The sequence below is a fragment of the Crinia signifera genome, chromosome 3 (genome assembly GCF_055691185.1).
Source record: "Crinia signifera chromosome 3, ASM5569118v1, whole genome shotgun sequence".
NCBI lineage: Eukaryota > Metazoa > Chordata > Amphibia > Anura > Myobatrachidae > Crinia > Crinia signifera.
In genome coordinates, this window is record NC_139219.1 from 132,823,915 (window position 1) to 132,851,244 (window position 27,330).

The 27,330-nt window shown below is 39.1% G+C and overlaps 1 protein-coding gene and 1 long non-coding RNA gene across 4 annotated transcripts in view; one reads left to right on the plus strand and one right to left on the minus strand.

The window, feature by feature from the left end:
* Positions 1-21,799, plus strand: part of LOC146062578 (uncharacterized) — a 47,871-nt gene extending 26,072 nt beyond the window's left edge. The window contains exons 2-3 of the long non-coding RNA XR_014471404.1: positions 21,501-21,548; positions 21,672-21,799. This is a non-coding gene — a long non-coding RNA (uncharacterized LOC146062578). The remainder of the gene's footprint in view (positions 1-21,500; positions 21,549-21,671) is intronic.
* SASH1 (SAM and SH3 domain containing 1) overlaps positions 1-27,330 on the minus strand; it is an 893,545-nt gene that overhangs the window by 590,652 nt on the left and 275,563 nt on the right. The gene's annotated exons all lie outside the window — the stretch shown is intronic.

Below are 27,330 nucleotides of genomic sequence, written 5' to 3' on the forward strand. Positions count from 1 at the left end.
ATTCATGACTGCTTTATTCACAGTTTTAATATTCAATTGTTTTATCACATGTTATGTTAAATAATCCCTTCTTTTCATGCAGTGCTATATTTACAAAGGACTCTCCCCTCTTTTCAGGACCAGAATAAAGGGCCTTACCAAAGGCTGAAACCCAAGGTTGCGGATTATAAAATAGCCAGTGTCTGGATAGACAGTGAGTAGGTCTACCCTAAAAGGTGGATATGCAATAGGTCAACTGGGTGAAAAGGTCGACATGCAATAGACAGACATGCAATAGGTTGACAAGGTCAAAATTTACGACAGGATCAAAATGTTGACATGAAAAAGACACATGAAAAGGTAGACATGGGGTTTTCTTTTGGTGTCTATGTCGACAACTGTTGACATAGACCCTCAATTACTGTAACGCGTACCCTCGCTATGCTCGCTTCGGGCATCGGGCCTCGATGTATGCAGACATGGAAGGTGAAGTAAGAACAGGCCGGTTTAAAAAAAAATCATGAAAAATTCATGTCACCTTTTCATGTGTCTACCTTCTCAATGTTGACATTTTGACCCTGTCGACCTTTTGACCCTGTCAACTGATTGCATGTCGACCTTTTGACCCTGTCAACCTATTGCATGTCGACCTTTTGGGGTAGACCTACTGACTTTCACCTCATTATTAGTGGGAACGGCTGTGTTTTGGACAAGCTTCAGCTTGCCCCCTGATAGCGATGACCATCTTCAGATGACTTAAGCCACTGTGGCCTATAGGAAATAAGGAAGTTATGTTTGGATATCTCCACGACAGCTGTTTCTGAATGTGTTGTCTGATGGCTGCTTAGGCTCAATACAAACCTCTTCTACTCTAGTGAACTAGCTTTTACTATTGTGCTGGCACAGTCTTCTATTGGATGAACTGTTAGCATGAGTTTAATGACACATTTCTCAAATTGATCAATCTGTTTTCACTGCTAATAGCAACAATAAAAGACGTTAATTGATTAGACAGAAATGCAGATTTTATTAAATACTGTAGGCCGCTTAAACTGAGAGAAGTGCACAGTGGAGAGACCTAGTCAATCTGTCTCTCTGCTCTAGGGATGGACATTTAAATCCCGGCATCAAATGGTTGCCAGGTATCTGAGATGAATTGATGTGATGCGATGCAAATAGTTGGTACTTCTAAACGATTCAGTGGTATGCCATACCATTACGGTTTTTACTACATCCCCGAACCATGCAGGGAGGCTTTATTCTCCCCCTTCTCCACTCCCTGGTGACAGGTGTCACAGCAGCCCCACCGGACAGGACACCCCCCTGCAATGCACCCACCAGATATTGATGAATGGAGCCTGTCCGGTTTTGTCCATTAGAGAGAGAATTAGCTTTTGCAAGTGAACCAGAATCAGGCCTTAGAACCGCTAACAGCATCATATTTGCTGTTAGCTGCCTGCATAACTTAGCCTGAGTGTTAGTGACAGGTAGGGCCAATCCCCTTGATACCAGGGACAGCCCCGATAGCAGTTTAGGATAGACTAGCGGCGATGGCAGAAAATGTGATGTCACAAGACGCACTGCCCTTCTTACGGCGAAGGTTATAGAAGATCAAAAATAGCACAAAGCTTCTACAAATGTATATTTTTTATGCTTGGAAATTGTCATTGCCATCTCAGGATAAACTATTTTGAAATCGAGCAACAAAACTCAGTAGGAATAATCAATAATAACAATAATCATAATAATATGTCAAATATGCAAATTGCAGTTTCAGTAAAATTGTTGTAATTTCTGTGCTGGCTCGGTAGAAATAGCTTTTCTGCATTTTAAATTGTTAGAGATTATAGTGTTCCTTTAGGTAATTGTCACAGCCACACATGAAATCTACATTAAATAGCTGCCAAGGATTTTATTAGGCTGCAAAAAGTGTGAAAAATGCCTATAGGTCCACTCCTAAAATTAAATTCAGCACCACTAGACTGAGCCATCTATATTACTTCTTCGCTCTTAAAAATAAGTTCTCATTAGCTAACACTGCCACGTTAATCCCTCTTCATTTTGGTTTTGCAAGCGTAAAACAACATTAACACGCACAATAAAAACCATTAATAATATTAGGTGTCCCCAAACGCGTACTGGCTAATCCCATTATGTCAAAGTAGAAAATAGACATAGCTGTTGAATGTAATAAATTGATATTATCCACAGGTGAGAGTTTAACATCGAGCATTAAAAAAAGTCACAAAAGTTAATAGTAACAACTGTTTCCCACGTTGGAAGAAAAACACAATGTGTCCTCCGTGTATGTAATAAGTAAATATACTATGCTAGAAGATGGAGTATGGAAAACTGAGAAAAGGGACTTCTGATCAGAAAAGGCTAGTGCCTATTGTTATAGGCTGGGCATTGCTTTACAGCTTGCTGAAACAGTATTAGTTATTTAGTGCCTTCATTATCATAGTAGGCTTCTGCAATGTACTTTCCTATTGAGCTGTGACATTTTTGACTTTCACTTTGACAAAGGAGTAATTTGGGCTATCGAGTGGCCTCTAGTGGTCAGTGGCAGTACTTCACCTCACACAGGTGAGGAGTAGTTAGCCTTTTAGATATATGGAGAGTTAATGTTCTACAGGTTGAGTATCCCTTATCCAAAATGCTCGGGACCAGGAGAATTTTGGATAACGGATTATTCCGTATTTCGGAATATTTTAATATTTCAATGATGTATTTTGAAGTATCTTGCATTTATGCTGTATAAACACATAATATACACACAAATATATTTTATTACCACATAAAATACACACAAATATATTTTAATTGTTCAAAAAACAAGGTTTCAAAACGTGAAACAAAATGTGTGTACTATCTCAGCACTGAATTTGAATGCCAAGCAATCATTGTCTTGCACATATATAGTGCCAGTTACATATCATGTCCCCAGTGATGCTGTTACAAATGTCCCCAGTGAGTTTTTAGCAAAAAAAATTTTTTTTTCACTTTCTGGAATGTCCGTATTTTGGAATAATTCGGATAACGGATATTCGGATACGGGATACTCGACCTGTATTATGTTTCTTTTGTTGTCATATTTAGCATACACTCTCTCTAATATTGGAGGGTCGGCTGGTGTTAGCCACCACATAACACTGGTCACAGAGAAAGAGAACATAATCCTGTTACTAGATACTTCTACATTGCTCTATTAAAGGACAGTGGATTGTCTCAGTCAAAGTATGCTGTAACCACACAGGGAGAAAAATAAGGTGACCAGCACTTCTAGCTGCAGGTGTTGTGAGGTACACATATGAAGGGGGGGGGGGGGGGGGGGGTGTAAAGCTGAGAAGGTTTAGTGGACTGCCTTATCAGGGCTTTTATCAGAAAGAGTAGCTCTGATAGGGCTGATAGTGTGATTATGGGATGATTGTCTATATGACTGCTGAAGCAAGGCACACTACACACAGAAGGGTTTGTTAACGCTAATTAGCAAATCAGCATATTTTTTTTTAGTACCTTACAATACTAATACAATACAATACTAGACTAGAACAGGGCAAAGAACAGACTCTTGACATGCACTGGAGAGGTAGTGGGTAGTAGATTAACCACTGGTGTAGGGGACATGCGTACAGGTAGTATGGAGGAGGCAGAGAGAAAGAGGTAGAGATTGAATATAAGAGAAAAGAATATTTAAGTGTCAAAAGCAATAGACATTTCAGCGAGGCTGTGTAGAGACATTAGAGTAATAGCCATATATATATATATATATATTCAAGTAGTATTATTTTCATTAATCCATCCAGTCTACCTGAGCAATTGTTTATAATCAGGTGACCTTCCTATGAAGGTCAATAATTCCTTTGCTGAAGTACAGTACCAGTAACATACATTCATTGGAACCTACTGTATGTATTATGTGAGATAAGAGATAGGTATAAACAACCTATTTATTTTTATTTACAGTTCTCTAATTATAGAAGAGGCTTGACAAATATACACATAGTACTTTCTTATTACACCAATAATTTCAGGAGAAAATGAAGTATCTGCTGTAGATTTATCAATGTTGATTCCTTTTCAGCCCCTGTGATAGCTCAGATCCTTAATAAAATTTTTACATATAAGGTGACCACGTGACCACCTTCACCTGTGCCTTGAAAAAGATCCCTTAGCAGGATTGAAACGCGTTGGCGGCAGCGGGTGGATGTGGTCACCCTCTTCTTTTTTTCTTAATTTTTAAACTCTCACAGATGCCTTTTTAAATGACAACCTCTTCCATTGATGCCGGACTTCTGAATTTATCCTGAACAAATATAGCCTGCAAGCCCTATCGAGCGGAACACCCTCATTCTCCTGCACCTGTGAATTAACGCGCAGACTACAAAATCACAAGCCGGCTAAGTGTACATCTCCTACTACCGCTGGAAGCCGGGACCACGGCTGCGGCGGTGAAAGAGACATTTCTTCTTATTGCGGCACCAACCTCGATCAGGAAAACAAGGACGCGGGAGTGGAGGTACGAACTTTCCACACTCTCTTTCCCCACCCCGTTGTCTCTTTATATTTTTGCAGTGCAACAAAAAACCCCTATAAAACGGCACTTTGTATCAGGATTGTGTTACAAGTCTTAAACGTATCCTTAAAGAAACAGTTTCTTTTTTTTGCACAGGATACAAATCTCTCTTTAGATTTTGGACATTTTTAAATCTTGTTTTGTGTGTTCAGGACTTTTTAGATTTGTTACAAATAAAAGATATATGTTTTTAACCTTTATTTGGAACACAAAAATATTTTTTCACAAAAATATTTCTGCACATCAGACCAAGCGCCTGTGATCCCCCATCCACACCCCTTGTTTGTTCTTCAATATTACACAGCTAGAGGATTGTACTAGCAGGAGGAGGAAACAGGCTGCTGGGAAGGGCGCTCTTTGACCAAATTATACAAACCATATCGTATATATATATATTCAAGTAGTATTATTTTCATTTATCCATCCAGTCTACCTGAGCAATTGTTTATAATCAGGTGACCTTCCTATGAAGGTCAATAATTCCTTTGCTGAAGTACAGTACCAGTAACATACATTCATTGGAACCTACTGTATGTATTATGTGAGATAAGAGATAGGTATAAACAATCTATTTATTTTTATTTACAGTTCTCTAATTATAGAAGAGGCTTGACAAATATACACATAGTACTTTCCTATTACACCAATAATTTCAGGAGAAAATGAAGTATCTGCTGTAGATTTATCAATGTTGATTCCTTTTCAGCCCCTGTGATAGCTCAGATCCTTAATAACATCAGGTTGTGAGAATAATTTACATAATCTCTTCTATCTCTGCAAAAGTGACTGTGCTTTCAGGAATATATAACATTGACAGGGGCTGGGTAAGAGACAAATAGTTTGCATACATTTAGTTCTTTAGAATCCCCAAAAGTTCTAATTTCAAGGCAGAGAGGAGAATGTTCTTTTCAAAGAGTCTCTGCGATAGTTCCAGGCCCTAGAGCAGAGGAAAGATTTCTGTCAGTCAGTGACAATGGTGATGTATGGAAATAAGGGACATGTTTTCTTTTCACAGTAAACCATAAAAAATTGAAATAGCAAAAGCTGTTCAGTCCCAGAGGTGCTGATACAGCTGAGAATAATGCACTACAAAGATACGGTATGCATTTTCTTCAAAAACATAGACAATTAAAGTTTTTGGTACTTGTTTCCTAGCACGGCGCCCGTCGTGGGTGATCGCATACCTTAAGTTAAGGTAACTTAAGGTATGTGATGGACGCGACCGACGCAATATTTGGCCATTTTTAGCCTTTATTGCTGGCAATGAGAAAATCGCGTTGATCACGTCCATCGCATGCCATTATAATGGCATGCAATGCGACCGACGCGATCAACGCGATTTTACATAGGGAACAATGTTAAATGGGCCAATTTTTGATTGTATAGGCACCCTAATGGGTAATGTGTATGTTAAATGCCCCCCCATTGTTAACGGCAACCCACGATTAACGCCAACCCGAAACGTGGAGAGCGTAGTGAGCCCGCGAGGGGCGGCGGTACGCGTCCTACGTCCTTTTCATACCCCCACTATCCACGTCGGCATGGAGTTGATTTTATATAGTGTGGTGAGCGCAGCGAGCCACCGATCCCGAAGCGTGGCGAGCGTAGCGAGCCCTGCGAGGGGACGCATAATACCTGTGAAGTAAGGCACGTCCCCTCGCGGGGCTCACTGTGCTCGCCACGCTTCGGGCTAGGTGGCTTGCTGCGCTAGCCACACTATATGAAATCAACTCCACGCCGACGTGGATAGTGGGGGTATGAAAAGGTCGGAGGACGCGTACCGCCGCCCCTCACTCGCCACGCTTCAGGTTGGCGTTGATCGTGGGGTTGCGTTAACAATGGGGGGGGGGGCATTTCACCCATGAGGGTGGGTATACAATGAAAATTGGGGTCTGGGGGCATTTTACATTGGGGCAAATGTAAAATCAGGTCTCAGGGACCATTTTACATTAGTATTAGTATTTTACATTAGTATGTTCTAAAATTTAAAGACAGATTATGTTTTTTATTTGTACCCATGGATTTTTTTAACCAATAAATGTTTATCCAACCTTATTTTAAACGTATTTATTGTGTCTGCCGACACCACTTCTTCAGGAAGAGAGTTCCAAAGTTTGACTGCTCTGACCGTAAATAATTTTTTCACTTCATGTGCCATACATTTGAAATAAGAGCAGCTTTAAGTAAAGTAGGAATATAGCTATCATTATAGACACCAGGTTCCTGCTGTCATGCTTTTGTGTATGGTGTATGAAATAGTAACGGTACACTGCTGAGAGCCATACATCGTTCACAAGGTTGCACCTGTTTATGGTGTTTATGGTGATGAATGGAACTCTGAGGGGGTGTTGGAAAACAAAGCACTCCCCTTCTTCCAAATGCCTAAATCCATTTATTAATTGTGTCTTAAAGTGATGCCATTATCAGTAGAGCCATGAAATTGCTTATACGATTAGTGGAAACGCATGTATCCTAAATCTTTTATTTCTCATTCACTAAAATAAGCTTGACTATTTCTAAATGCATTGTAAAACATTACTATTTCTGTACACTGTGGGGCAAATGTATTAACACTCTCTTTACATTTTCTTATTTTCGGGCCCTGCTTCTCCTGCAATAATGTGGAGAAGTGGGCCCCCATATCATCCATATGTTTGAAGCCATTGGCTGTCTTACTTGGGGGGAGATAAGCACTTGCCTTCTCTGAGAACACAGGTCCATAATTGGTGTACAATTAGTGCCAGCCCAGAGGACCAACTACTTGCTTTAATATGACAAAGAGAGTGTCCCTAATAGTGTGTACACACGGCAAGATTCTTTGCTATTCGACTCAGATTTGATTGCTATGCAATTTTTGCTAACTCATGTGCTATTTACATACACTTCATACTATCTACGTTCAGTCTGCACTATATAGTCATTGCTGCACTGTCTATTTGGTTTTTCGATTTCAGCTGAACAGGAGCGTGCATCGGCATTAAATCAGGATAGAAAGCTTAAAAACATCTCCATTCAATGTCTATGTGATCCCGATTAGATTTTCACTATATAGTCAAAATCCGATGTCAAATTGTACCATGTGTGTGTACACAGCATAAGACTTACATAACATTTTATTGTCTTGAAACAGGAGCAGATCTTCTTCCCAGAGAGACTCTTATATGGCGTTTCCTTATTTATATGCACTGTTGTGGGGACAGTTTTAATATTTTTGTAAATATTAAAACTAAACCAAAAGCCAATAATATACTGCACTTTTACAGATATGCTGGTAGCCCCTAGATTTACATCTATGGTAGTTAATAACCCTCATCAAAACAACTATATAGTAAATTCAGTAGTTTGGTTATTTAATATGTTGCCAATGTGTGAATCAGCGGCATACTGATAATCCCAGGAATTTACAATAGAAGGAGAAAGAGTTTGCAGACTGAGCAGTGTTTATAAATAAACATTGATGTCAATGAGTAAGAAATAAGGGAAAAATTATTTTATTTTATTTTTCAATTTTGATTCACAATGAGATATGGCTTACCCTTAGTTAGTATTAAAGAATAGATTTATGCGAGAATGGTATTTCCAATTATAATAATAAAGTAAATAAGTACAGAAAAGCAATTACATTTGATTATAATATATGTAAATCTACAAATTGATTTGGCAAATGAGAGTTTCCAATAGCAAGCAAGGGTGTTTGTCAGCGATGTTTGTCTTTGAATGCTGTTTACATTTGCACTCCTCTTCACTGATTACCTACAGTACAGTATATCAGTAGTTTAGAACTCATATTTAAAAATATATACTGAGTATACTGATTGTATGAGACGCATGTATCTATTCTCATTTGAATATATATTTTATTAAAAAAATATGAATTGAATGTCCTAATTGGGGTAAAATACAAGCTATTGCAATTGAAAACGTATGGGCTCAAATGAAATTAAGAAGGTGATTCTTAATTGACTCGCTAAGCAGTGAAAATGTCCTGCTTTGCGAGCCATGTAACGCCGCCCACATGAATTAGCTTTAAACTTAATTGCATTCAAATAATTTGAACATTTAATTCCATATTTATTTGTGTAAAGCTTTTTGGAAAAACCACTAATGGGGGACGATTATTCTTCTAATTATTATTATTGGGGCTATTATTTTTATTATCATCATTATTATTATTATACTTGAATGAACTAAGACATTTTAAAGTGTAGACAAACAATAAGACAAAACATCAGCACTGTTTGTTTTCTTTGCGGACATTATTATACTGTACGTCCATGAGAGTCAAATACCAAGTTTATAGATAGCTTTTGGTACTGGAATTATAAAGGATTGTAAACATTAAATCATACGTATTATGGGATTCTGAACATACTGAGCGCTTGGCTGAGTGTTCATGTGACGTGGTAGCTCCCAATCACTGATAGGCTAGGGACACACCACTCAATGACCTTGACAGTGACTGCAAGCAGCCACATCATAGTATTAAATGCTTATGCTGCAATTAGGCCAAAAAGAGGATGGACATAACACTGGAGTGGAAATGTAATCATGAAAAGGAATTTGGGCAATAGGTATTGTACTTCAAAGGAAATTATAGCCATTTATTAAAAAAATATGTATTAGTTACACATTTTTTGATGCTACAAATCATTCAAAGAGCACTATCATTATTCAAGGTGTCCTCCACATTTTAAGAATTGCATTGTCTATAGCAGAATGTTGCATGGCAGGTGGAACATTGGACGCATGACATTTAATGTGGTCTTTCAGATCTAACAGTATGAGATGTTCTGAGTACAAGAACACAACCAAAAGATTCCTGAGATGAGGTCTGGCAACTGAGGTAGCCAAGATGTGTCAAAGTAGTGGTATATAACTTGTTCTTTGGTAATGTGTTGCCTGTGTAATTGTTGCAAGTTTCCAAACATCTCCAATTATAGCTATTCATTACAATACATTGCCTAGCTTTTTCAACAATTATACTTTGTCTAAATTTGTCTTCATTGGGAGCATTAGAACTTGCTACAAAGTAGGAATACATTAATTTTAAAAGACCTATAAATTCCCTTTATACAGAAAACAATGGTCTTCAAGAGATACCAGCTGCAATCACTGTGTTCCCAGAATTATACAAAATTAGCATGACACGATCCAATGACTGCGAACTAGCCAGTGGGCGATAATTGTAGACTGCGCATGCGTGTGGCTTGTAGTACGCATCCGTGAGGCCACCTGTGAGAAATTCCTGCTTATTTGATCACCAGCCGTATGCAAGTTGATTGACAGAAAGCCAGCATTGTTTTGTGCATGGGAGTGGGGTAGTGCTGCAGCTTCACCTATCTGCCAATGTGACAATGATTAATGTTGCTGAGCATTGGGATCCAAGGCACACTGACTGCACAAGTGTGCAATGCATTACTGGGGGAGTTGACTAAGTCCCATGACACTTTGCACCAGAGAGCAGAGGCTGAGACGTTTGTGCTGAGCTCTGATTGGTGGAGCTCATTACATGCTTCTCAGGCCCATGGAGAACAGCAGCAGCAGCCTAGTCATGGCAGGGTTTTTAATCAGAGGCAGCACTGGGACTGTGAGGTATCCTACAGAGTAAGGTGCAGAGGGACAAATACAGGCTTTTCATGTGGTATGAAAGTGTGTGTATATATATATATATATATATATATATATATATATATAAAAATATAAATAGATGTGTGGTTACCGGCACTCCAAGATACATATGACAACTGCCTGGGTGCTGCACTTAAAGAAATGGTTATAAACAAAGATTATACTGCCTTTACTCTGTGTTTTGACAGTGTAATATTCTCCCATGCAGTTTGCGGCCAGTAATGACAAGTGCAAGGGGGCCCCCCTGTCTAAAGTGCCCCGGGCCCCCCGAAGGCTTAATCTGGCACTGCCCCTGGCAGACTTTGGCCCACCCGCATTCTCATGGGAACTCCCAGTGTATTCATGGGGATGCCCATCAAGTGCTGGATGTTCCCATGGCCCAGCGCCACCACTGCCCCCATCCCTCCCTCCCCTGCTGTGAACAGCCCGGCCATATAGTACATGGCAGAGGCCTTTCACAGTCTGGGTTTGCATATGCGCAGAAATGTACATGAACAAACCCAGACCATAGGGGCAGGGGCTGAATTCGGTTCACTAAAAGTGAACCAGAATTGGCCCCAGACTGCAAACAGTGGAAAAATAATTCAATGTGAGTGTCCTGTGTATGGAATAGCTACTAATCTTTGATTAGTGTAATTTTCGCAAACCATGTACATCTGTTCACAGGCTTGCACAGGGCGGGATTTCACTGTGGCTGGGCAATGATTACCTGATCACAGGGCTCTCAAAATTAGCAGCATAGTGATCAGGTCTGAATAACCCCCTATATTAGAGACAAAATGAATTGCACATATTTAAAATACATTTTTTTTAAAACTGACCATTTGAACTTTTTTCTTATACCAAATAAAAGAAATACAGAAGCAGCACTTCTTAAACCCCTCAGAAAGAAGTTAAGGATTGACAGACTATACTAAATGAACATGACAGATCTAATAAAAAAGAGATTGTATCTGGCATGAGTAGAAGTGTAAAGTTAATTTTCCTGAAACTGACAGAGACATACGTTAAGGACTAGGTAATGTTAAGAAAATGAAAAACAGATTGAAAAGCACAAAGAGTTATTAATACCTGACAGGATTTTTTTTTTTTTTACAAATTTTCCTTTAGCCATAGACACTTCTAACAAACATCAAACAGTTTGTTGTCCTTCAGATGTTAAGAAAAAAAATTATATTTTAGTTTTTTATGGAAGAAGTCCTAGTATTTGTGCCATACCCCATTACATCAATAACAAACAGTAAACATGTTAGGAGTAAGGAAAATCAATTTGGAAAAAGTAACAAAAGTAAATTAAAATTGAGGTGCAAATTAAAACTGAAATAAATAATTTCTTTACACAGAAAGAGTCCCCACTTTGCATACCTCTAAACGTTTGACCTCTGACAAACGGGACACTCGGGGACAGCCCAAAAAGGGGGCGTGGACTATAGAAAGGGGGCATGACTGCGCAGGATAACGCTTCCTAAGGCCACACCCCATTTTTCAACCCTCAGAAGCACTCAATAGACGCATGCCAAGTGGTACTGAAATTGCTCATTGCTAAGGGAGACTGAATTTGCTCGTTGCCAAGGGGGACAAAAAAAGCTTACTGCCAAGGGGGACTGCAGCCCACTCCCCTGCCCGCTCGCCCACCCGCTCGCTCCCCACCAGCTCCCGGCTGTGCCTGACTGAGCCTGAGTATCCACCACTATTTTCAATTCGTAAGTCTCCCACTGGACCGTAACCCATTAGGCACTCGCAGTCCAGCAGCCACCAATGCTGCTTCTGATTGGCTGCTGGACCGCAAGCACCTATTGGCTTGTGGTCCAGCATGAGACGAACTGAAAATAGTGGAGGACAGCCCGGCACAGTGGGGAGTGGGCGAGTTGGGCGAGCAGGGGAGTATGTGAGCAGGGTGGGGGAACTGGCAGCAGAGTTTGCGGTGTACGGCTCCGGCGCCCTGTGATCTTTCGGTGCCCGGAGCTCATGTTCCGCCCTCACTACGCCCATAGTCGTGGAACGCAGATGTTTATCTTTCTCATGAAAGCACCCTCATTGCCGCTGAGCCAAGGAGATTCCCAGGAAAGTACGTTCTAAGCGACTCTTGTATTGTTCCTTATGGACAATATACAGATATTGTTCTTCATCATATACTGTATACTATTCTAAATGGGTTGTTTGACAATTATACTTACTATTACTTGCTATTCATACAATTTCTATAACTTAGTTTATTGATTGTATCTTTTTTATGTTTTTAATTGTTAGAATCACTTTGTTTTTTTTAATTGAAAAGACTCCTACTATTATCATTTTTCTGAATGATTTTTGCAAAAAGAAGTATACCACCAGTACAGTGGGACACACTAGGGGGTAAATTTACTAAGATCTGAGCTCTGTTTTACATGGGACGAATCAGATACTCTCTATTATCTTCTAGAAGGTGTTAAATAAATAAGAAGTCGATTCTGATTGGATGCCCATAGCAACATTCCATGTGAAATTGAACTCCAATCTTAGTAACTTCCCCTTTTAGTAGTTTATTGTCACTAGCAGGTGTGTATTCCAATGCAGGCAAATGTTGGAGATACTTTAGTCATCACCCTGGTCATACAAGAGTTATCTTGTAACAAGTAATTGGAATTGTATATGTGTTATGTATTTTATCTTTTATATATTATTTATATATTTATATATTCCCATTTTAATAAGCATTAGATAAGGAAATTGCAGAAATTTAAAAATATACGTTACTTAAATTTCGCCGTTATTTTACAAGATTGTTTTGGCGGAAGAGGAAAATAACAGTAGAAGTAGCAATGCATATTTGTAACATACATAGATATAAACAAAAATGAAAACAACCTTGAGGAGGGAAAGTTTCCCAGGTGTGAAAAAGCTTTTTGGAGGTGTCACTGGATGCTTGTAATGGGGCGGGATCAGGGCTGCCGAGAGGTATGTCGGGCCCCGGTAAAAATTTTAAGGCGTGGCCACATCCCGTGATTACACCACACCCCAAAAATGTTTAGGGGGTGAAAAAAACAGTATAAAGTCGAGGGGGAAGTGTTATTGTCCCCCCCCCCTCAGCAGCAGCACATACCTACAGCATGTGCTGTGCTGACAGCAGGCTCAGCATGAGCTCTCACGCTGTCAGTGACACCTTCATGCTGAGCCTGCTCTCAGCACAGCACATGCTGTAGGTGTGTGCTGCTACTTCCCGGGAGGGACAGAGAGAGGGTCATACCAGGGTAATTAGTACCTGCCCTCCCCACTCTCAGCGGCCCTGGGCGGGATGTACTAACACCCGACGTTCGTCTCCACCAGGGACTGTAATTCTTACTAATCACATGTGCACTAACATATGCAATTAGTAACACAAGGGACAGATCTTGTGATAAGAGCTGTCCCTTGCAACATGGCGCTGTCCCTGGAGTATACTGGCAATACTGGGAGGGATCCGAGGAGCCCATAGAGAAGCTGGCGATACCCTCCAGATCGCTGCCCCGGCAGAAGGGTGTTAGAGCATTGGAAAATGCGGTAAAAACCATGACAACAGGGTTTTTACTGCATTTTCGTGTTAGTGCTTCGCACCCACAGTCAATCCTGCCATGTAATTAACAAGGGATCTAATCTCAGTCCAAGAGAGGGTGAGACATGGGCAGCTCCGTCACATATGCAGAAATGTTCTCGTTTTGGTACCATATCCCCAAAATAATATGGATTATGTTCAAATCTTGTAGGCATTCTCCATGATACAGACACAAATAGAGCTACAGTACAGTATACTACATTACACTAAATATCTTCCCAATCATTATTGGCAATGGACTCCATTTACTGTAAATCACACGATGCACCTGACCAGATAGGCAACACACCATTTTCACCAGATTCACAACCTGCAACCCTCTGCACAACCCACAGCCATCTTACAGCTTTTAAATACAGGCTTTAAAAAAAAAAAATTTTTAAAGTTTACTTGTGCTTAAGGTCTCCGAGATGTCAGTTTAACCTTCAGATTCCTTAATTAGTTGTATCTCATTATATGCCAGATGTATTAAGCTTCAAAAAAGTACTGAACAACTAGCCAAACAGCTCTCTGTTTTCAAACCCAGCCTGTAAACATGGCAGTTAGGAGCTGATTGGCTGGCTGTTTATCATTCTCCACTTTATCACTTTTTGTAGCTTAATACACCTGGCCCTTAGTGTGTTATATGAATACTATTATTTTTTTCTGTTTTACTTGTTTAGAAGTATGTTGATTTTATAGTCCTAAAAAATAAGACTATATATAACTAATTAGACAAAGGGGAAATAAGACTGCACATTCCTAGCAGATTGTAAGAACTAATGCTGAGAAATATATTCACTAAAGACACTTTAAACCATTTCATTGCATAAAAAAATTAGCATCAACCAACTCATTTTGTTATGGTTTGCTGTTTTGTTTCTTTAGCATGACGCCATGGATATTTTTATGTATAAATACAGTGTAACTTGAAAATTGACTTCTAATTAAAATGTGTATGGAATAATTTCCGGTTATGAGACTCACAGGGGCACATACAGAATAATCACATTTTAATGTGCATTTTTCTTAGTGTAGTATGTGCCTTGTGCAAATGTAGGTCACAATAATACCTTTTATAGCTAGAGACCTTTTTTATAAATTCCACAAATTAACCTGAGAGCCAATAATAATGAAACATGAATTGCGTAAAATGAACTGTTAAGACGAATAAGGCAGCTTATCATTTACTGTTCCATAGGCAATTTTAAAAGCTAAAATGCAATCTAAAAAGCCATGCTTACTCTTCAAATAAAAAAAAAATATGAAGGACCTGAATATCTGCGGTTTAAATACCATTATTAAGTATGACATGGCAAGTAGGACAGTTTCCTGAAATTCATAAAATGACTGATAAAAAAAAAAAAGTTAGCCAATTTGCCAAGCAGGGGAATGGCAAAGGTTATCCTGTGTGTGCGGTGCATATTATCGAGGTTATTAGTCATGGGTGACAGATCTTAGAGGTGTTTAGCCTCCAACAGCAGGTTACATATTGCTTGTCAGCGATATGACCAGATAAAATGGGAACACGTCTTGTAGATGAGGTGATCAGTCTGAAATGACACATTTCAAAGGTTGTGACTGTGGTTATACTGTATCAGTGGTCTGGCCCATCTAAATTTATTTAGGCTACATAAAGGATAAGAACTTGTTATTGGAATGGAATAGGCAATATGTATTACAAAAGTAGTGTTTTTCCTATTTCATAACAAGTATATATATATATATATATATATATACGCCTGTTGCAATTGGAAAGCAAGTGGATCATGTATCTTGGCACCTTAGCCCCTCGCGGTTTAAATGAAGCTTCAGGAGTAGGAGTCCTCACTTGAGGTAGATTTGTTGTCTATTTATAGCATAGCTATTGTATATTTTAGTAACTATGAAATATCAACAGGTCGCACTGGTTCATGGAATTATTATGTGCTGTTAATTGTATAGATAGAGAGAATAATCAGCGCTGGTGCTGTACTCCTCTATCGGGTGCTTTGTATATGTATATTTTTATGTAGCTTTTATATGTCTTTTATATGTTATTATGCACATCATTTAAAATTGTTGTATACTTAATCACCATAGCAACAGCGGGTGACAGCTATTGCCGCACGCTGGCCACATCTGATGACATCACTGGGGTGCGTCACGGGTCCCGGTGTCCACGCCATTGGACAGACGTTGTTTGTTACACATAAAAGGTCAGACATTTGAAGTGTTCACTAGCCTGAGGAAAATACTGAAAAGTATTGAAACGTTGCTGTTGCTGTGTTTATTAAAAGGAATTGTTTATTTCAAGGCTGGAGTGCGGCTCATATTGGACTTTTATATATATATATATATATATATATATATATCGAGAGAAGGGGGGGGGGGATTGGGGTGCGCTACCTAATACAGAATCTGTACCTCCCAATATAACATGATAAAATCAATAATGCATTTCTGAAATTCGTTTCCTTATATTCGAAGATGTTCGTAATGATTAGGCCCAGTCCATTTCAGGATATAGTCCTTTTATTATAGATGAAAAAAAACTTTAAACTTTCAAAATTATGCTTAAAAAACACACAGCATACTGTTATAGTGTAAACCAACCCATAAACAAAACACCACTATGTTCTGAAGCAATTAAAATCTCCCTTAATTCCGTTACTAATATAAAGAGCGGTGAGGGCAGAGTCTTGTACCAAATGATGACTGTTCTAATGATAATGTCAATATATTGTCCCTGGTAGCCCAACAATGACCTTCTCCTGATGGCTGCCATGGCATCTTCCAGGTCCTGACAGTCATGTGACCACCGCACGTGTTCCGGTATTTCTGAGCAATCCGGAAACATCCCATCCTTTAACTTATCACTACTGTCAACATCTGCAGATGAATCACCTTTCGAAATTCTGGGTGTACCAACATGTTGCCTGTCAACATTTGATCAAAGTCTACATCATAACTGTCAGCATTGTGTTGTAAACCTTATGAAAGTCAACATTGTTATTGTTGAACTTTTGCCTACATCCAGTGCAGGTTCAATATTATAGGATTCTGTAATTATTCAGTCTTCCAAACTCTTATCCCTTTCGTCATCAATAACTATGACTAGGGCACCCAGATAATAATAATCTAAGAAATAAAAGTGCCACAAAGTGACACATTTTATAATATTCGCTTAAACTATTTAGTTACAATTACAAAAGAAAAAGAAAGTATCAGCATGTAACACATTCAGAGTACTGTATATCATGTCAATTAAATATATTTTGAGTGCCGTGCATCTGGTATCCTTAATACATGTATTGGCTTTACAGGAAACTTATCACACATCAAAAGTAGATATGGACCTATGATCTTATACTACAAAGACTCACAACTCTGCAGGTACCTTCAAAATCCCTGCACATCAAGGGCTCAACAGAATCATACTGGGAGCAACTGTAGATTGCTTTCAATTCTTCAGCACTGACCAAGGTGAAAATACAATATGAAATATTAAACATATTGTATACTATTTCTGCCTGCTATAACAATGTACTGCTGTTTGTGCTTAAAGACATACACCATAGACATGTAACTAATAGAAAACTGTTGCAAGCTGTTTTTCTTACAATGATGAACAAATTTAAGAAAGTGATTTTGTGCCTCAGAAAATGTGTGTCCCGGGCTGTTGTTCAGCTTTTAATCATGTTATATTGCCAAGTGCAGGCTGGAGAATAAGCCTTTGGCTCCAATCACTTTCATTTGCCCAGAGTGCATTTACCGTGACAAAGGCCAGTCTAAGCACATTTAAACCAAAGGCAAAAGAGTTGTCACAGAGATTATTGGTCTCTATAGCTTTTCCTCATGTTATTTCATTGCACTGGATTTTAAAAAAATGCATTCATGTGATCTCTGCATTGTATGTGCTTTTCCCACATTGCACTGAAGGCAAATGTACATACATATACATGGCCTACATTTGCTACTTGTCTATATATACACTTTTATAACATTAGCAATATTGTACCTTAAAGTGCAGAAAACAGATAAAATCAGGATACAATGAAACCAACATGACTTAATTCCATGATTGCCTACTCTCCCGGAAAGGTCGGGAGATCCCAAAAATCAGGAGGCACTCCCCCCCCCCACCACCACCTCCCAGGAAAGAAGGAAAGTCTCCAGCATCCTGCAAACTCCATTACCCGCATTCTGCCTTTTACCCCATTGCTCCATCTGTTCAGCCAAAAGAAGGGGTCGGGATAATGATGTAATGGTGCTAAATTGCATCATCATAGCCCTGACCCCGAGTTTACAATGCCATTAATTTGGGCATTGTAAAGCTCCGGGCGGGGCTACAGTGCTGCAATTGTGTCTTCACGCCACAAAACCGACTCCTCCACATCACCTCCTATGGAATATAGCTACTCTCTCCTTCAGGGAGCAGCCTTTGGGTAGTCAAGTATGCTTCGCTGGTGAGCAGTAACCTTAACATAGAAGAAGATTAATAGATTGTCATGAATTCATTTGAAAGCATTTTTCAACTGCAAAAATCAGCCCTCATAGGTTTCTATGGGTGCTGCTTAATTGTAGTATTTACCATTTTTAGGTAGCATAATGCATTGTAGCCTATAGACTACAGGGGTTCAGTATGATTTGTTGATGGTCAGGATGACGATGGTTCATATGCTGATACCGGCATCCCAAATGCTGGAAGCGCAGACAAGGGCTCGAAAAAAGATCTCTCCTCCCCTACCCCTCCCGCATTCTAACTCTATGCTCCTACCTTAGTCCCAAACCCTCCCTCCCCGCAGCATAATCTTAACCCTTCCCACTTAGTGCCTAACCCTCACCTCACCAATCCTGCAGCCTAACCCCCCAGTATGCGCCTAAACCTAATCCCCCCATACCTGGCTACATACTCACCTCACCCGGCAGCCAGGCAATCGGGATCTCATCTGGTGCCAGTGTCCTGACCTTGGTTGGGATTCTGGTGTGGGGATTGTGGGCAGTGTTTAGATTACAGTGTCAGGATTTTGATTGATGGTATTTTAACTGCATCCTGACTATGGTCCACAATCCAGTAGAGGCAGAGGGACAGGAGTTGTATGGCTGTGTCACAAATGAAAAGTGTGTTTTTAATACATTCAGTGGATTATTGCTGTTATATGTGGTGAGTAGAAATTATTAATAAAGGAACTAAAACCAGATAATTAACATGCTCCAATGTGTCCATTCTCTCACCAACAACTAAGGCACAAAATTAGTGATACCTAGTCCCTGTACATACATTTTTCACAATTAGTGGCAGTGACCTTCTAGCATTAATATTAAAAAAATGCTTAAACTTTTTAAAAGAAATAGAAACAAGGAAATGTGTGGCAGCCTGCCAGCCCTACAGAATGGATGTTCTTGCTACTGGCCTTTCATGTCTATCTGCAGTTTGGGAACTTGTGTATGTAGAAGTTTATGCTCCAAGTAAATGAATCATGAGTCTTGCTAGAAGGCATTGGAATAAAACTGAGTAAACATAATACAAATATTATTTTTGAAATACTCCAAGAATTCAATTTGATTGCACATGACAAGGCAGAGATCTGGATGTATTACAAGAAGAGTATATGGGATAAATCTGTATTTGTAAACAGATTTGTATTAGATGAAAACTGCATATTAAAAACAACGTACTTTAAAGTATCAATTCTTTCTCTGGCTCCCTTAATGAACAACAAAAATGTGTTTGTAGTACATTTAAAAATACACACTGTAATAATATTTAAACTATAAACTCATTTACATTTTACAGTAGCAGTTAAATTACATTATCTACAAGCTCCGGTGGGAATGTTGATTTAAAATCTAAGAATATAACAAATAAAAGTAAATGATCAGGTATGCAATGCAATATAATTGTGCATCTATTATAAATGTTCCTCGGAGTCCAAGATATATTATGCCTGGGATGTGCACTAAGTAGAATGAGGTTGTGCTTCCAAAAGAAATGGCAATTAGGAGCAAGATTGTAAATTGAAGTATGCAAAGCTCTAAAACTACTATGCTCCAAAAGAACGTAACAGGCAGGTTTGGCTGTAATATAAATATTAAGGTGATGTGTATACATTTGGGGGTTTGTAAAAGTAAAAAGTATGCTACTGTAGTCTTTACTGTGGGTTGTGCCTGCATATTTAAATGCCTATTTTTATGCTAATAACAATGAGGTAATGGTAAACATAAATTGTAGGGTTGCTATTTCTTTCTTTAATTCTTGATTAAATGTCATATGACATTTTGGCACACCCATTGCATACATATGCTAAATTGGTATCAAAATTACCAGAACTTGAGCCCCATAGCAAGATATTTAATGTTCCCCTGTCTCAGTACTTCAAGAGAGAGACCTCTGTGCAGCATACTGTGCCCCATAATAGCCCTTCATTCACTGAATATAGTAGTGCCTTAGATAATTGTATGCCCCATATTAGTGCCCTTATTTATTTGATAAGCCATAGTAGTAGTTCACATGATGTTACATTGTAGGGCTGACAGTACACATTAAGCAATACAGTACCACTAAGTCACATTACTATATACAGTTTCACAATTTATATTATAGCAGGTTACAGTGCCCCCATATTATGCCAGGCTAGAATGCCTCCACTATATTACAGTTCCTAGTTTATATTATGTAACTATATAATGTATTTTAGTTCACTTTTGTTCATACCCACATTACAATAAGCTGGCCCAGGGGCATAACTAGATATATTGTAGGCACCAAGGCAAAAGTTCATAAGGGCCCCTATGTACTGTGCAATTGTGAAAAATGTACATAATACATGGAAGATGGGCTCCTCCCAGCTCTGAGCCCCATAGTAGCTACACTCCCAGCACCAATGGTTGCTACACCTTTGTGTGTATGTACAAAAGATATCCTTCAAAGCACGCATATATGCACATAATTCCAGCCCTGAAAAGAGATGCACATGCATAAACATATTTTTGTTGAACTTTACTGTTGTCATGTGAATACCCCTTTACACCCTCATTCTGTCTCGCTGGTAATTATGCTGCTGCTGCTGCATCCATAGTGCATCTCCCTCTGAAACTGTGTACATTCTGGGCATGTAGAGTGGAAACAAATGCATAAAATTAACTGACTCACACTCACAACGGAGGAGAAGCATGGCGGCAGATGACTCCATTGCCTCCCAGAGTTCCACCTCTGTCTACACAGCAATGAAATGCTGACGTGTTAGAATGTCCATATATCATCCCTGGTGGCACAGAAGTGTCTTAACTCCAGCAAGGTATACCAGGTCCCTGAAGTGATGTGATCCAGGACAGGCCTCTGATCCTCCAGCATTATGTGGAATATTTTTGTCCTATCCCTAATCTCTACCCGTCCTTCTAGTGCCTAGCCCTATCCTCCCTCCCCATCAGCTGAACCCTAACTTGCCCCCCACAGCCTGTACACAGCCCTCAGAGCCAGCAGCCTACCGTAACTCTAATGTCAACATTCTGACAATGGTGACATAACTGGCAACATGTCAATGCTGACTATTTCACTATATCCCCTGTGTCTATAGTATTTGCTTAATCCTCAGCCCCACTCAAAATTGCTTCTGTATTTCCAATTGTACTGTTTTCTTATTTCTGTCATGAACATAATTGAAATACCAAGTAATGATTTTCTTTACAAACAAGGATATCAATTCAAACATTGGTAATCATGGCAGTATAACTGTGAGAGCAATCAATTGTACTGTATTTTACTGGTGACTTGTCTCTCTCTAGCCTCCAGCATTCTGGCTCTCAGCATCAAAACATCAAAATGTTCATGCGGTAAGTATTGTTTAAGCATTTTGTTTTCACTTACTTACAACTGAGCTCTGTTAAAACACAATACTTATGGAGTTAGCGTCTAGGTTCTGTAATTATCATTGTAATTGTTCAAAATAACTTTAGGCTGAATGAAAAAAGACAATTTAAAAAAAGCAGAAAGGAGCAGAGAATATTGAACATGTTTAAATAAAACCTGAAGACATGACGTGTTATAATATAAGGCTTCAAAGTTGAAAATAAATTTTTGAAGGTAAGTTGTACTATGTTACTTTTCCTTGAGTATCAAAAGAGATCAGTACATAAATGATTAACAGTTATATTTTCTATAGTGAGTGCATAATAGTGTAGGCAGCCAGCAAACATGGGAGAGTGTAGGTGTGACTGCATGATAATTGTAGCATCTCCATACACTGCACAGTTTATGTAGACACTTTTCTAATGCTGGGTACACACCAGAATGATTTGGCGTCAATTACCCCAATTTCAATACAATCTCGACCGATTGTATGTAAATTGGGCATGTTTTGGCATGTTTTAGATCCGATTCCGATCTGATGGACGTCCCCGCTGGTCGTTTGGTCATTTTGCAGATCCTACCTGCTGCAGCCAGGATTAAATATGACCCCTTCAACTGGACACAAATCGGAATCGGATCGGATGCAGTTCGTGAGCAGATCGTGTGCGAACATCATATGGTTTCACAATCTGCTCACAATCATGATCGTTCTGGTGTGTACCCCACATTACACTGGGGCAGATGTACAGGTATTACGCCTTAACAAGAGATACAATAAAAGTGAAGGGTGATAAAGAGAGATAAAAAGACCAGTCAATCAGCTCCTAACTGTCATGTTACAGGCTGTGTTTGTGAAATGACAGTTAGGAGATGATTGGCTTTTATCACTCTTTATCCCTCTCCACTTTATCTCTTCATAAGGCTTAATACACTTGGCCCACTGTCTGGAGTCGGCTAAACAACAGTCAGGGGGATACGGCAGGTTTAGTAATTATTAAACCAAAAAAAGGCAGAGCTTTCTTCATCTGTTTTCAGGCTGCAAACTTGTATTATTCAGATCCATTCACTGACTGATAATAATAATTGTCATTTGGTCGAGCGGTTTGCATAATAGTGTGCAGTGCATGGTTGGCTTAAGAAGTCATTTTCTGTGCTACCGTTGGCTAAAGGAGACTTACCTCCTCTCGCAGAACGATGCATTAGAGCCCTGGAATAGTGGGTGGATCCCATAGCCAAAATAAGGGGGAGGGTGGGTGTATGGAATACTTTCTCCCAGGCACACCTCTGTCAGGGGGCCACATGGCAAGACTAGCTCTGCCTCATGTGCAGCAGCAGAACCAGGCAGCCAAAATATGAGCAGGACATTGTGCAGCACAAAGTCACAGAGTGACACATGTATCACTGAAAATGTTATTGTTTATTCTCTTTTTGTTCCTTATATTGATTGGGTTTAAAATGTATTAAAACTTCTAAGAAGAACAGGTGACAATAAAAACAATTAATATAAGGAACATAAAGAGGATTACCATGAGGCAGGTCAGGCAGGTTGAGTCAACTACAGAGCACAGTAACAAAGCAAGGTTTGCTTATATACATTAAGGAGTGCAGAACCAAGGTACTGTATTCAAATATTTCCGTAACTGATGCAAATGAGAGACAGCAAAGGTATATCCATTTACCCCACTTCTCTTATCCACTTCTTCTTAATAGAATGGACAAAATTGTCAGCTTTTTTCTTTCTCCCCCAGGCACTAAAATGAAATCAAATCTACCTCAAAACTGACTGATTGTGGGCCTGGCTGGAAGTCTTGAGGACTCAGCAGATTGTTACATGGAAGTTGTAATTTACCAAGTTTTATATATTGCTAGTGCATGAGTGAAGAAAGTGTGAAGAATCAGTAAAGAGATTGACAAGATCCAGAACATGCTTTTTTGGACTAGATTGCATTGCATGCGATTTGCAAGCAATTGGCATATGATCCAATGCAAATCTAGTTCAATAAGTATGTGTAGCACATACTGTACTTTTTAAGCTGTGCGATGGGATGCATCTGTGCATCTCATCGCAACCCAGCAATTGTAAATGTTTGCCAGATTTTCTTTACAATGGTTTTCTAAATCTATTTACATTAATCTGTTTGGATGCACTGAGTGCTAATTGCTTTTGCTCATCATAATACTATTGTGTTTGACTAAGCAATGCAAAAATTATTTTGGTCAATATAAGATTATGAATGGCTTTAGCAATTCATGTTTTAAGGATTTATACAAGTGCTATTTTTCTGGATTGCATTACAATAGCAGCATGCTCAATTGTTAAATTACCTTTTCCTCCGCAATTCATAGATTGCTCTCAGGTGTCCAGATGAAATAGTTACTATCTTGCCAATTGATTAGCTTTCCTGGAAATTCTCTAGGCAGACTACAAAACTAATTTATATTTATCTTCCTAACTGATATTAAATGTTCATTTAGGTTATTAGGCCAATAGCAAGTAGCTTACTTATACCTCCCCTAAGAAGCACAGACTCTTATTATAATGTTCATTGTATCTAGACAGTGAAGTTAAATTGAACTATATAACACTGTAATGGCACCTGAAATACATTTTAACTTCTTGTGTGCAGTGTGATACATACAGATAGTTATATGATATATACTGTAGATAGATAGATAGATAGATAGATAGATAGATAGATAGATAGATAGTCAGACACAACTGGTCAGAATCCTGACAGAGTATCAACAACAGCATCCTGCTGGATCTCACCCTTGAGCACGAGGGCTTAGGTATAAGCACTAGAGGGAAAGTTATGGTTAGGCTCTGGAGGGGGTGCTAGGTTAGAGAGGTTGTGGGCAGCGAGGGCCAGTTAGGCTGCAGGAGGGAACAGATAAGCTGTGGAAGGAGCAGTTAGGGTTAGGCTGTAGGAGGGAAGTGTTAGGACTCTGTTGGAATACTGAATGCAACAATTTCATTCCAAACCTGTCTGAAGCATGGGCCTGGATTTGTAGATTCAAAAATTCCAGGCTCATGCTAAAGACAGCCTGTCCTGGCATAATAGAAGTGTTTACATAGGAAGAACACACTTGCTACAGCACATTCATTTTATAGCAGATAGGAAAGACATAGAATGGAGGAGATGCTTATGATGTAAAATGTAGAACTTGGAGATGCCAGCACTCCCTGGAATGAAGGTTTCAACTTTAGACAAATATACAAATCCTGTAGATGCCACTGTGTCAGACCAAGCCAAAAGATACCTCCTCAGCAGCCCAGGCCCCCAAATGCTGTAAGCCCAAACTCAGCCCAAACCCACTGGGCACCCCTAAATATGCCACTCATGTCCCCCATTCTGCTATGATGTGACAAACCAAATCCTGTTTTATTAATAATTAACAGATATAGCATTATGACTGAGTCTATTACTTTCCATAAAAAGTGCTCAGATATATCCATCGTTTTGAGCAAACTTTAGTTGTTCTTCAAAATATGAAGATGTGCCCCAAAACATGCAGCACACAGCATAGTCACATGCAAGGGTTATGTTCCATCTTGGTGTAGAGGTGAGCAGCAGGAATGTAATTACAAGCGGTGTCTACTATTTACTAGCTGTGATTTTCCAGGGACATCATTATCATCGTTAATCTACACATTACCTACAAGGCCCACTGGAAATATTAGACTGCAATCCATGGAACCCAAAGAATACCACCAAGTCCTTTTATGGGCTTTATTTATGATATACGTTATTGCTTTGGTGAGGCAGCACCAATACATGTGCATGTTTAATACACAATTTGCATACTCAGTACTGCAGAGTGGGTGATAAAATAATATAAATAGCAAAACAGAGTGCATAAAAGAGCCAGGTGTTTTGATCAGCTACGTTTTTATGCTATTTGCACAAAATCATAATGGGCATTGTAAATGCTCATCTAAATATCATTATTTAGCGCCAATAAATTTTATGTGCTTCACTTTCAGACTGAAAAGATAAAGTGAAGTTCAACAAAGCTTATTATTCTCTAAAAGCAGTGCTGATTTGACAATTTTTGTGTGTAAAAAGTGCAATATACTGCACTGTATGTGCGTACTGAGCTACAGGAAAGATGTACTTGTAACTACAGTTTTTAAACGTACTTACTTTAGGTAATGATGTGTTCGGCTATTGGCCGTACCAATCATTTTTATTTTTTTATAAACAATTGTACACATTGTACTTTGTTTTATAGCCATAGCTGCACCTATTTTTCCAATACTTATCCTCCAGCAGCCGTAGCAGGGCCGCTGATGAAATCGGTGGAAAAATGGCATGGCGGCCATTTTTCCGGCAATCTGCGCATGCGCAGAGCAGTCTAAGCGCTCTAATGCTCAGACCCCACTACGCTCTACAGACCCTACTGCTCCTGGTGAGCTAAAAATCGCCAGAAAATGGCCACTGTGCCATTTTTTCAGAGAGAGCTCAGACTCTACTGCTACCAGCGCTGGACCCAGCAGAGAAGAAGGGGGCTGGCCAGAGGAGGGTGCACATGGACCTCCAACTTTCTTGAAACACCCCTACATTAACACATAACACAATGCCCATTTCCTTATCGAGGAGGGCAGATTCAAGGTGAATCCCATCCTATTAACCCTGATTAAGCTAAATTTGTTGTCAGGCAATTCAAACCTGAGCTTCCTATTCTGAGATCTCTAAGAAGGAAGGCACACAACATACTGTATATGTAAGCATGCAATATCCAGCGGTAGCTGTAGTGCCAACCATGTGGTGCAGGGGGGGGCACTTAGCATGATAAATTATCGTAAGTACTGCTAGTGCATGCACTATAATGTACCTTTTTTTATGTAACTTCCGTGTTTATTAACAACGTTTCGGAGCCTTAAGCTCCGTCGTCAGTCTAACAGTGAAGATTTTCAATGAGTGACAAAAACCTCTATAAATACTCACATCTGAAGATCCCCGGTGTAAGACACCCACCAGCATGTGTTCCCCGTCGGAAGATGCTTGGGGATGACGTCAGCTGATGCCAAGCCTCCCCCGTCGCCTAGCAACTGTGTATGTATATATATATATATATATTGTAAAGCGCAACGGAATCTGCTGCGCTATATAAGAAACTGTAAATAAATAAATAAATATAAATATATATATATATATATATATATATATATATATATATATATATATATATAAGCATGAATGTGAACCCGGCACTCGGACCCCCATGGGCTGACTGGCTCAGTTGCCTTCTGCACAAGCTGATAGCCTGACACACACACTCCTCTGGAACAGCAGCGGCACTCTGAGAATTGTAGTAGGTGATAACAGATGTAGTTTAATGTGTACAATGGATAAAGAGGCAGCGACTATTGTTTTTTAAAGATATTCTGCAGATGGAGAAAAAAATGGTCGGTGAATGAGATTGGGTAAATAAATATGAAAGTAATTTATTTATGAATAATAAAAAGAAGAAATTTATATAGATAGACCTTAAAAGAAATGAAAAATATATATTTTTTAAAAAGTTCACATTTTAATTGTGTTTATAAGAACTTTTTAAAAAATATATATTTTTCATTTCTTTTAAGGTCTATCTATATAGATTTCTTCTTTTTATTATTCATAAATAAATTACTTTCATATTTATTTACCCAATCTCATTCACCGACCATTTTTTTCTCCATCTGCAGAATATCTTTAAAAAACAATAGTCGCCGCCTCTTTATCCATTGTACACATTTCCTTGCTAAGCAGGCTGTCCCCA